The sequence below is a fragment of the Papio anubis genome, chromosome 3, assembly GCF_008728515.1.
Source record: "Papio anubis isolate 15944 chromosome 3, Panubis1.0, whole genome shotgun sequence".
NCBI lineage: Eukaryota > Metazoa > Chordata > Mammalia > Primates > Cercopithecidae > Papio > Papio anubis.
Genome location: NC_044978.1, coordinates 8,500,452 through 8,511,841, shown reverse-complemented (window position 1 = coordinate 8,511,841; position 11,390 = coordinate 8,500,452). Strand labels below are relative to the sequence as shown.

General features: G+C 35.3%; 1 long non-coding RNA gene across 1 annotated transcript; it reads right to left on the bottom strand.

Annotated features, from left to right (window-relative positions):
- Positions 1-1,439: 1,439 nt before the first annotated feature.
- Positions 1,440-5,844, bottom strand: LOC103884816. The gene is made up of 3 exons (XR_647596.4): positions 5,679-5,844; positions 4,556-4,650; positions 1,440-2,304 (listed from the first exon to the last, which is right to left on the bottom strand). It is a non-coding gene; the product is annotated as an uncharacterized LOC103884816 (long non-coding RNA).
- Between the last annotated feature and the right edge of the window lie 5,546 nt (positions 5,845-11,390).

Genomic DNA, 11,390 nt, shown 5'->3' with positions numbered 1-11,390 from the left:
TAATGCAGACCTTGCCCCTTACCCAAGCCAGGGTTGTTAGTCCACAGAGGGTTTTCCAGACATCATTAACCACAGGAAGAGACCATAACACAGCAGAAACTTGGGATTGAATAACAACCTTGAAATTCAAACTGACATCATGTATTATTGTTTGCATTATATCCTAAACAGTTATTAGGAACAATTAGCAATTAAAGACTCTTAGGTGCAGTTACATGGTTTTCTACAATATATCCTGAATAGCAGGATAAGTGCTTTGGCTGCAAGCCAATCATCAAAAGCCCACAGAAAACTCTAATCTAAAATGTGTGCTCCTTTATGGTCATTGAACAAAGTATGTTAATCAAGCAAAGCCATACACGAGATGGGGAGACTTCAGGTGTAAACTTTCACTATGAAGCAGATTCCCATTTTATCCAAATTCTATGTAGCCCCAAAGAAATAGGATTTATTTGTTTTATTTACACATATCTTCTCCACTTAACTTTTATGAAAAAGAGACACATGATAAGCACAGAAACAGATATCCAGAAATATTTTTAAAGGAATAGGTCCTGATTTCAGGAAAAAATTAGTGTAATAGCGTCTATCTTCTAGTCCTTTAGTAGTTGACCGTGACACTGGTGTTCATTATAATGATCCTGAGGCCCTAAATATTCTTTCTGAAGCATCAAAGTGATATTACATCAGAGTCAAGCTAATTTGAATGTTAAGTGTAGTCTACACATATTTAATTCCTTGAAAATCAAGTAGTATATACTGATTTTTAGTTTTCTCACAATATTCATCTTGCCAGGGGGCCATATTCTCAATTACATTGAATAAATTGGATTTTGTGCTTTATTGTGTATTATGTTTATTTTATTAATATCAAAGTGCTGGCTTCGGTTCACCCGCTATTAATAGTTATATAGGGTTTTTTTTTGTTGTTGTTTCCAAATCAGACACTGATTATAGATATAGTAAACTGAACTCAATCTCTATTCAGCACGGTTTTAAAGAACATGGAATAGACTGAAGGCAAGCAGGTGTCCAGCTTCTATCAAGCACTCAGTATGGAAACAGAGAGAAACATCAGGAGAGTAAACAAATTCATTCAAATAGCTGTTGGTTTAAAAAAAAAAAAAAAGAACAAAAGAGAGTAGGGAAACAATCTCAATTGCTCACTGACTTTGCTTACTTAAATCTTTGGAGTAAATTGTAAATAAACTGCTGATCCAAATTGACTAGCGTGGCTTACATCCTTCTCAATTCCAAATGTGCCGATAAAAGTGTTAGTGTGAAAGATGGAGCTGAGAAGGGTAGGCCTCCTATTATATTTTTGGAAATAACTTGAACCCCTCAAACTTTACATAAACTCAAGTTATATTAAAGAGAGAAAAGCATGACAACAAAAATTGGAAACATTACAATCCAATTTCTCCCTTTTTTAAGTATGAAGAAACAGTATTTACAATAATATTTCAAAGTTTAAAAATAAAGTATATGATCATCCGTGAAGCAAGATAATCAAAGCACTTATGAATTAGCCTCTGGTAATTTCTCAATAAAGTATATGATCATCATGAAGCAAGGCAGTCAAAGACCTTATGAATTAACCTCTGGTAATTTCTCAAATATTGTATTTGTTTCCCTAATAACTAGTTATTGTAAGTAAATGAAATTATACATAAAGAGAAAATAAATTATGTAAGCAAGCAGACATATTAAAACTTGGTATAAATACATAAATATGCAAAATTAGAAATATTATTTGCATAGCCCTATTTATTTTTTAGTATAAAAATAGAAATGCAGACATGCAATTGCAAAATACAGTATGGAAAATAGTTAACCAGAATCCGGATATTATGTGCAAACTGTAGTTTTACATTTGCAATGGAAAGTAACATTAAATGAAGCTTTGCATTCTTTTAAAATATGAGCTTAATAAAATAATCTGTGATTTTAGCTTATCAATAAGGGCTTTTTTATCTTGGGGTAGAGTAGTCTCAGGGGCATGGTGCCTGCCTTTGTGAGATGGGCTTATCTTGAACATGGGCTGCCTTTCCCTTGTGTTTGAGCTCAGTCATTTCCCCCAGGTACTGAAGGTTTTCTAGGATGTCTGTTCTTCTCATTGATTGAGTGAAGAACAATCTCCCTCAGTGAGTGAGACACAAAAGGTCTTTTGCACACAATCGGAATGTGAGTGCTTCAGTGAGGAAGTGTTTCTCGCGCCTCTGGGTCTTTACTGTCCTTGCTGCTGATATACACTTCCAGGAGATGGAGCTATGGCTCAGTCTGAATTCTCACATCCTTTGTGGTCTGCTCAAGGAAAAAAAACAAAAATTAAGATTTCAGAATCTTTTTAAAGCAGTTTAAAAAGCAACCGTTACTGGATGGCATTGGGAGGTGGGACATGGGTCGAACTCTTTTGTATTTAATCCATAGGTTTGTAGATTAAATACAAAAGAGTTCCTTAATTTAAAGCACTTTAATATACTATGTTAATGAAAAAGCTTGAAGCTCAGGCTTCTCTTGGGTAGAACTCAGTATTTATGACCTCTCTTCAAGACAGAGTAAAAGGCTATTTTTTTTTAGAAAAAGAGAAAACATTAAAAGAAATCAGAGTTGTTGTTGGTTGTTTTTAAAGGAAGCCAGCTCATTCCAAAATCTGATAAAAGAGTAATCCTGTAATTATAATCATTAAAATAGTGCTGTTTTACATTTTCCATTTGTCTACCCTAAAATATGTTTATCTAAATGTTTCCCCTTCCACCTGACTTGGTTTAGCCTTTATTAAAAGTCAGAGTATTGTTGCACCTCTCATGGGTTTCAAGTAGACTTTCATCTCATTATACACTTTCCATATAAGAAACCTCCAATTCATGGCTGATTTCTCAAAATACAGTAATAGAGTTTGTTGCCAGTCATGCAGGGTAATCATCGAATCATGAAGACCTGCGCTGTATGGAGCAAAGTGTTCTGGACCAGTGGATTAGGGACGACAGGTGTTCTTCCTGGGAACCAGCTGTTACAGGAGCAGTATCATAGCAGGAGTTTCAGAAATAAATAACAGCCATGACAATAATCATTGTATTTGAATAGTGTTTATGATTATAGAATGTTCCATGAGCTTCACCTTCCTTGATCCCCTGATGACCATCCATGTGTGTGAGATTGGTGCTACGATGTGCTAAATTTACGGACCAGGCTCACAGAGGAGATGGAGTGATGGAGGTCACGCAGCTAGTAAGTGGAAAAGTTTGGCTTCTCGTCCACACCGTCAAATACTTCACTTCATGCACTAGTGGCATGTTTTGTTTGGACGTGTTTGTGAGTGTGCGTGTATGAGTGTGCATGTGAGTGTGTCTGCAATGATGTACAATAGTCTCGCTTCTGATGGGCACTTGTGCACATCCTCATGTCTGGCAGGACTATCCAGGGGTGCACAGTATTATCAGACTTCTCACCTAGACTGGGGGAGGCCTTATCTGTGTTTGGGACCACCTACATGACATCGTTTTAGATACGAGTGAAAGCATAGTCAACCAACTATTTCTACGGTTAGATGTTGTCCCGATTTTATCACATGGTTTTGGGTTTGTGTTTAATTTATAAGTGACAACATTTGGGTTTTTTATTCTAAGCTTCAAATTCTCTTTACTTTTCTTGATTTCTTATTTTAGTTAAAACTAAACAAGGTATTATGGCTGATAACTACTAGTTAAATTGCCATGAAGAGAAAACGTGAAATGTTATCATAGTAACATGATGATATTTTTCTTTAAATTATACGTGTGAATATGAAGCTTTATAATACAAAGATTTGAGCTTCTCCCAATTTCTAGCAACTAGAAATGTTCTAGCTAGGTACAAAATATTCATCATGCTAGTTGTTTTAATATACTATTGATATCACATGAAGAAAACCTGGACTTAACTCAGACCTTAGTGTGAATTCTGGCTCTTTCTCTTACCAGCAATATAACTGGAGTAAATTATTTATTATCTCTGAATCTTGGTTTCTTCAACCATAAAATGGGGAGGCACTCAACCCCACAGGGACATTGTAGAAGATTGAATAACAAAATAAATCTTTAATACTATTAATATATTTAAGGACGGTTCTGTTGCAGGGCACAATTTTTTTTTAACCATTCTTTCCGTCTTTTCCATTCAATGATTTTGTAAATGCCATTGCTCTGGTATTTATTAGGATGTCTGAATGCTTTTAATTTTGGTCTGAACTGAGTCAAGGAAACAGGTGATTTGTTTTGCCAAAGAAATAAGAATTTTCTGACTTTCTGAATTACGTAAGTTTTGTTTTCCTCTTATAAATTTGAGCAGGGAGCATGTAAATGCTACTTTCAGAAGAATAAGGGGAAGCAAAGCAAAATGAAAATGAAATAATTCCCTAAAAGGATTTCCAAATCATTTCTACTGATTTAGGCAAGAGGGGGTGGGGTCTCTGTCAAAAAGGTTCCCTGGACCCAGCCGCGTGAGCAAACCTGCTGGCACATCTTTGCCACCACAGAAAATTGGCTCTGAAACGACCATTCTGTGTTAGTTTTACCTGCGTGTTTTCAGTTGTCACTAGCCTACTCAGGGGACTGAAGAAGAAAGCTTTTTCCAGAACCAGTAGGTCTACAGGGGTCTGGGAGCAGGGATCTGCCAACAGAAAATTAAAGTAATAAGGAAAGCACATTAACAAAGGCTCTTTTTCTTTTAATAAGCATACAAAATAGCTGTCCCATCAGACGTGACTTTTTCTAAGTGTTACTGTACTTAGCAATTTTTAAAATTCTCAAAATATAAAATATGAGAGAAAAGAAGGTCTGACATTTTACTTTTTGTATGTTTTTCTTCAGAGTGGTCTCATACGCTAATTATACCTGTAACTTATTCTATTTACTTTCACCTATAAGTTATAGATTTAAGTTAGTGAAGGTGTCAGCGTGCTATATATAGGGTCACATCATTAATTATACATTTTATAACTTTTGGGTGAATTGAATGCAAGACAGGCCAGATGCTGGGAGCGTTCTGCATAGAACTGCACTGGTAGACATATACAGGCAGGGATTTAAAAGGGAATTAAAGCAACTATCTCTTCCTAATTCAGCTCAAACTCTAGCTGATTATTTTGGCTTCTGATCTTAGTGGTAGCACTTGAAAATAACGTAGAAAAAAAATCACAAACTCTACACTCTAAATCTCATATCCTAATAAAGGAACCCTATAAACCAACATTAAGATAGGTGAGAAGAATATAAATGGTAAGCAATTTAAGGAATGAAACAGCAGCAATTTGCATTTCTTCTTTCTCATTCAGTAGCATTCATTCTTGTTTCTTATTAAATAAGCCTCGTAAGGTACCCTGAAAACACCAGTGGCAAAGTGATGGACCAGTCAAGAGATCCTGTAATAGTGTTCGTCTCCAGGTTTTATAAGCACAGGGCTTTGAGTGTTTTGTGTTTGAAGATGATGAAGATAATGAAACATAAAAGAAAAATCTCCTTCAAATAGGGAGCTTGCAAGCAAGATGGGTACATACACTATTAATCTTACTGTGATTTAAGCACCCAGAAAGTCATTGCTCAATTATCACCGCTAATGAAGAGGAGCAGTAGCGCAGGTGATCCAACATGGCAGCTAGAATAATTTATATTCAAGTCAAAATGACTTTTTGTACTTACATTTGAATATAATTGTGTCTGATATTCTGGGACTCATAGCTGAGAGCCCAGCAGGCAGGAGGGTTCCCACAGATGCACTTGCTCATTGTTCCCTGGCAGAAGCAAAGGAAGCATGCGTGCTTCGGCCTGTAGAAGACGGCTCAGCGGCCGGGGCTCAGCTTCCTCAACCAGTGACAGGGTGCAGATCAGCGCGTTTGCTGCTACATAGGCCTGCAGCGGTGCAGAGGGACTAGGGCAGGGGGATAGGGGGAAGCCTTCACCTGCCTGATATTTGTGTGTCTGTAGACCATTAGTGGATAAATAAAAGATAATGATGTATAACCGAAAACATTTTAATGAGAGTAAAACAATGCAAGAGAAATCAGAGCAGTAGGTCTGCCCAGTTTGCTAAAATAGTCGCTTCATAAAAAATAGATCATGTTACTTGATTTACCCAAACCCAAGTACCTAGGCATAACTTATTTCAGCAGTGCCTGCCGTTTAATAGAATGCAACATATATTTTTGCACGTCTTCAAACTGTTGTATTTCCTACTTTTAGCCTGATGATTGGGTTAGATCTGGTTTTTAAAGTGGGGAGAAGAGTATGACTGGGAGTTACAGCAGGTACTTTAAGGAGATGGCAAACATTTCAGGATCAGTGTGGTATTAGAAATAGCACTGCAGTAGGCAAGCTGCAGAAGTCTTGCAATCTTGCTGTAATCAGAAGGCAGTGCGAGTGCTGAGATCATTTTATTACAGAAAGAATGAGATGTGGGAAGGAAGAGAAAATACGTATCTATGTTCTTAATCTTAGTATATTGACTTATATTTTGTTTCTCTATTTTTCTCATAAGAATCCTTTTTTTTCCCTCAAAGACACTGTTGCAGACTGCTTTATCTCAAAACCATCACTGCATCATTATGAATGTGTTGTTTAGGAGGATTTCAAGGTCTTCCAGATGTGAATAAAAAAATCATTTATTAGCAGATCAAGTTACTAATTGAATGAGAGGTAACCATGGTCACAGTTGCACGTTGTTTTAACAGTTGTCCTGAGAAGACACTTGCAGACTGATAGGACTCAAAGAAAAACATGTGTTGTGTTCTGTGAATATCAATAATCTAGACACAAGTGTTAGAGATGAAACTTAGGGAAAAGCAACACAATTCATGGCTTCAGTCTTTTTAATATCTAATGGGGGAAATAGTACTCATAGGATTTATATAGCATTTTTTTATTTTGGCTCTACAATTTGGGCAGCGTGAGTCATGCAAGCTCAATACTGTGTATTCAGATTGAGAAACTTGTCTTGTTTTATTTTTGCATATTCCCAGTGCAGGATAAGTTTCTTATACATTTAAGTGCACATAAAATATTTATCGAGCTGAAATAAAAACTATATTTTGCTACTCAAAGGTAACCAAATGATCATCATCACAGAGAAATGCGTAAGAGCAGGCTGATGAGAGGATAGTGAAATAGCCATTCTTACTGTCATATATCTTTTTTTCTTTCTTTTAAAAGCTGCAGAGTAAGTAGAACTGAGCTAACTGGTTCTTTGTATTAGTCGTGAGGCTTCTACATGCAAGTATAATAAAGGTAATCCTAATAGTTGGTGGAAATAGGGTAATTTGTTGCCTCTCATAGAGGCCATGGGTAGCAGCTTCAGGCATAGTTGGATCTAGCTGTTGAAACAGTATTGTCAGGGATTCCCATACAGTTCTCAAATCTGCTTTCTTCTCCTTTGGCTTTCTTTCTGACACTGTCTTTTCTCCTACTGACAAGTTGAACTTCAGAAACTTCAGTCTTACATCCTAAGTACCTATCTAATGATAAGGAAATCTGGCCGAAAGGAGTACCCTTTTCTATAGTTCCATCTACAACATCTGGGCTGACACTTAGAGATGCTGATCGACCTCTCTTGTATCATAAGCATTTTCTGAGTCCATTTCTGGAGCTAGAGGAAATGGGCCACCCTGATTGACTAGACCTGGGTCACATTTTACAATGAAGAATGCTCAACTCCCAAAGGAAAGAGAAAATGCTTCTAAGATATGTTGGAGAAATGGTTGTTGGGGAGACAAAAAGAGTCTTATGTAGGGTAAGAACCTGAGTATTCATTAAGCTGAAGTTTAAGATCACTTAAGTATCTTGACAGAAAGAACACCAAGAAGACATTTTAGCCTACAAATAGGAACTTCGGAAAACTCAGTCACAAATCATTATGGTGTTCATTTTGGGATAAGGAATATTTTCTAATATATGAAGAAAAATTTTAATATAAAGATATGGAAAGTAAAGTTTTATTCCTGTGTGAGTCACTACTTCCTTCAGGGTTTTTCTTTTTTACTCAAATGGTATTTTATCAATGAGGCCTTTCCTAATTACTATCTGTAAAATAAACTGCCTTTACAAGCCCCTCATGACACCCCAGCACTTTCTATGCCCTTTATCTTGCTTTATTATTTTTACATATTTTATCACCATTTGGCATCTCATATGTTGACTTATTCTACATCCTATACATTTGTTGATTATCTGTATTTCCTTATTAGAATATAAGTTCCATGAAAAACTTATTTACTTCTCACTGTTCAGCTAGGTAACCAGTATTTATTAGTTGAATTATAAATATTTGGGGAGTGGATATGTAAATGAATGAATGAATGAATGAATGAGATGTTTTAAGTGGTCAAATTAGATTTTCAAAAGCCTAAGGAAATTCAGTTCTATATGTGAATAGATATAATTATTTCATTGATTATGACTTTTAAAAACAATGACACATAGAATGAAATTTGAATACATACACTTCTTAAATGTAAGGGAAAATAATACAGAACAACTGAATTTCCTTTAATTTACCCGATTGTGTTTATTGCCGTAAACCTAAGTTACTACATTTTGGTCAGGCTGGAGATTATACTGATATTACTTACACTATAAATTATATTGATATTTATATAGTGATGTTACACTATAAATTATGTTGTTGCCTCTCTCAGTACTATCAAATTGAATAAATACTCAGTAAGTCCATTTAGAGAGAATGGTTCCGTAATAGTGGGGTTGTAGTAGACACAAATAATTTTCATGTGTTCATTGATATGTAGAAACATCTCAGGTACAACTGAGGTAATACAATTATTTCTTCCTTCGTCCGTGCAGATGCCTCTTTTATCAACAATACACTGTAGTCAAACTGTTTTTTTACCAACCACACCCCAGGCACTGCAAAGCACTGTTCAGAGTGCAAATTGATTTGTGACTAATTGGGAAGATAGATAAACACGAACAGCACAAAATCAATGCATTTAAGTCCAATCTAAACTACGTAAGTTGTTCGTTACTTCTTTTTAAACTTCATAATACAGAAATAGGGACGGGAACAGCTGTACAAACCCAACAAAACTTCTCTCCTCTGATGTTCTCCCAACATAGTCAAATCTTCTCTGTCCTCTGAAGTATCCTGTCACTTAAGGTCTACTTCTCTTTAAATGATATGTGGTGTCTTTGGAATATCTCTTGCATTTCTTCTGTTAAATTGTCATTTATCTTGGTTTCCCCAAGTATAGACAAGTCACATTTTGATGTGATCATAAATATAGAAACAAGAAAAGGTGACATGTATGGATAAGAAAATGCCAAGCACATAGAACCAAAATGTTACATTTAAGACATAGTTTTCTTTGTCTTAGCTGTTCTCTAAAGCTCCCTCTATAATGTCAGGCTTCTAATAAATGGATTTCCGAAATGTAAGGGTTGTGAGTATCATTCCCACTGCACAAAAGCCTTCAGTGATCCTTTACTACCTCCAACATAAAGTACCAATACCTTACTTAGGTCAATAGTCATAACCCTTTATTAAATGTTTAATTCTTCCCTTACTGTTCCAAACTGTTTAGAGTCAAAGGGCTTAAGCAAATTCTGCCTGTGTTCTTGCTGTACTGCATAAAGTATGTGAGTGAAGTATTCCTGTGTTCTTACATATGTTTGTGAATTCCTAAGAATTCAGTGTCCACATCAAGTTCCAATTTCTCCTTGAACCCTTATGATACTCCATAACCACCATGCTTTTTCCATTGTTTTGCATGATTTTTTACATCTTTTCCATATACACTCATTGTCCCATTAATTTGCGAAAACCTGACCATATCATATATCTTTCTGGATCCCTAGTACTTAGGTGATAATGATAACTCACTAAATTTGGCTGATACTAATTGCAGTGATGATTATGCTAAGAATTATGGTTTGTAACATATATTGCATGTTATTGGAAAAAGGCTATGTATTCAGAGGCAATTAGATCGAGAAATAGTTCACTAGTGAGACAATTCATTTTTAAAAATAGAAGGAAATTATTCAAAATTTTTATTTTCATATATTTTTACATTAATGTATTTATCACAGTATTGATTATACTTACACACTGAGGGTGCTAATGTTAGGAATTAAATAAAAGAATACATTATATGTATGTTATATTTTATAGTTCAAAATATTTTAATACCCTCTGGCCATTCTATTCGAATCCTTAATATTTCTTTAATGCTTTTTGTGCCTATGATAGTTTTGCTTAAAATATCATATGAGATATAATTGCATGTATGCCATGGAGCCCTGTCTTAAAGAATATAAAAAAATTACATGATTGTTAGATTTTTCTAATTGTTCATGGTGTGGGTTGGCCCAGTTTTTTGTGTGCTAAATCTTTTGGAAATTGTTCAACTCCACTGAGGTAGAGTCTATTTCTCTTTCTTCTTGAATCTAGCCCCCAGGGCCACTGTTATGTGAACATCTTACCCTGCTAAATTAAGAAGCCCATCTTTGTTGTTTTGTATGTACCTTATTTAGGCCATCAGCAGACAAAATGGAAATTGTGTTTTGTAACCCACAGTGTGGTCCACAGGGGAAACGAGGAGTTGATAAGTATACATCCAGTACCCTTATTCTAAGTGATAATTAAAATCGGAGCACTGAAATGCAGAAGGAGCTGTGGAATGAAATTGTCAATCTAAAAATTGTCAATTTGAAAATCTCGCCTAATTTTTCTGCAATCAGCAGTTCAAGGAACCTTATTAAGGGCTCATCTCTGCCCTCCTAGGTTCAATTTAGAAAAGAATAAAAAAAGGAGAAAGAAAGTTTATGTTGCATACAGGCCTGCTGGTGCCACAGTAGTTAAGGTGGTATTGGTGTTTCCACTACATTCTGGGGTGAAATACTGCCAAAAAGGTCAAAGACATGGGTGGTTTATTCCTTATATTCATTAATTAAATCAATTGACTTGCTTATTTTTTTATGCAGATGGAGAATATTATTCTTCTACTTTAAAGAAAACCTTCAATTGTTTTGTATTTCAAACGCATATTACTCAAATATAACCGAACATATTCCCTCCTGAAATTAGACTTTTATGTATGTATGCATAGAATCTTTTGTCTTTCCTGTTTCTTTGCATTCTGCTTGAAGAAATAAAATTTTGTTATTGAACTCAGAAAATCAAGAGAATATATGTTGACCAAATGAATGCTATACATTTTTATTTCCTGACTTGGGATTCAGTTTTAACTATTCTCAAACAAATGCTATACTATAGAAAACAATCTTTATTATACCATCCCCAAACCTTTTCTAAACCATGCACGTACTTTCAAAAACTTCTAAAACAGTTAAAATCATGAAATAATGTGGATGCATAGCTCTGGGGTCAAATCCTGACTTACTGCT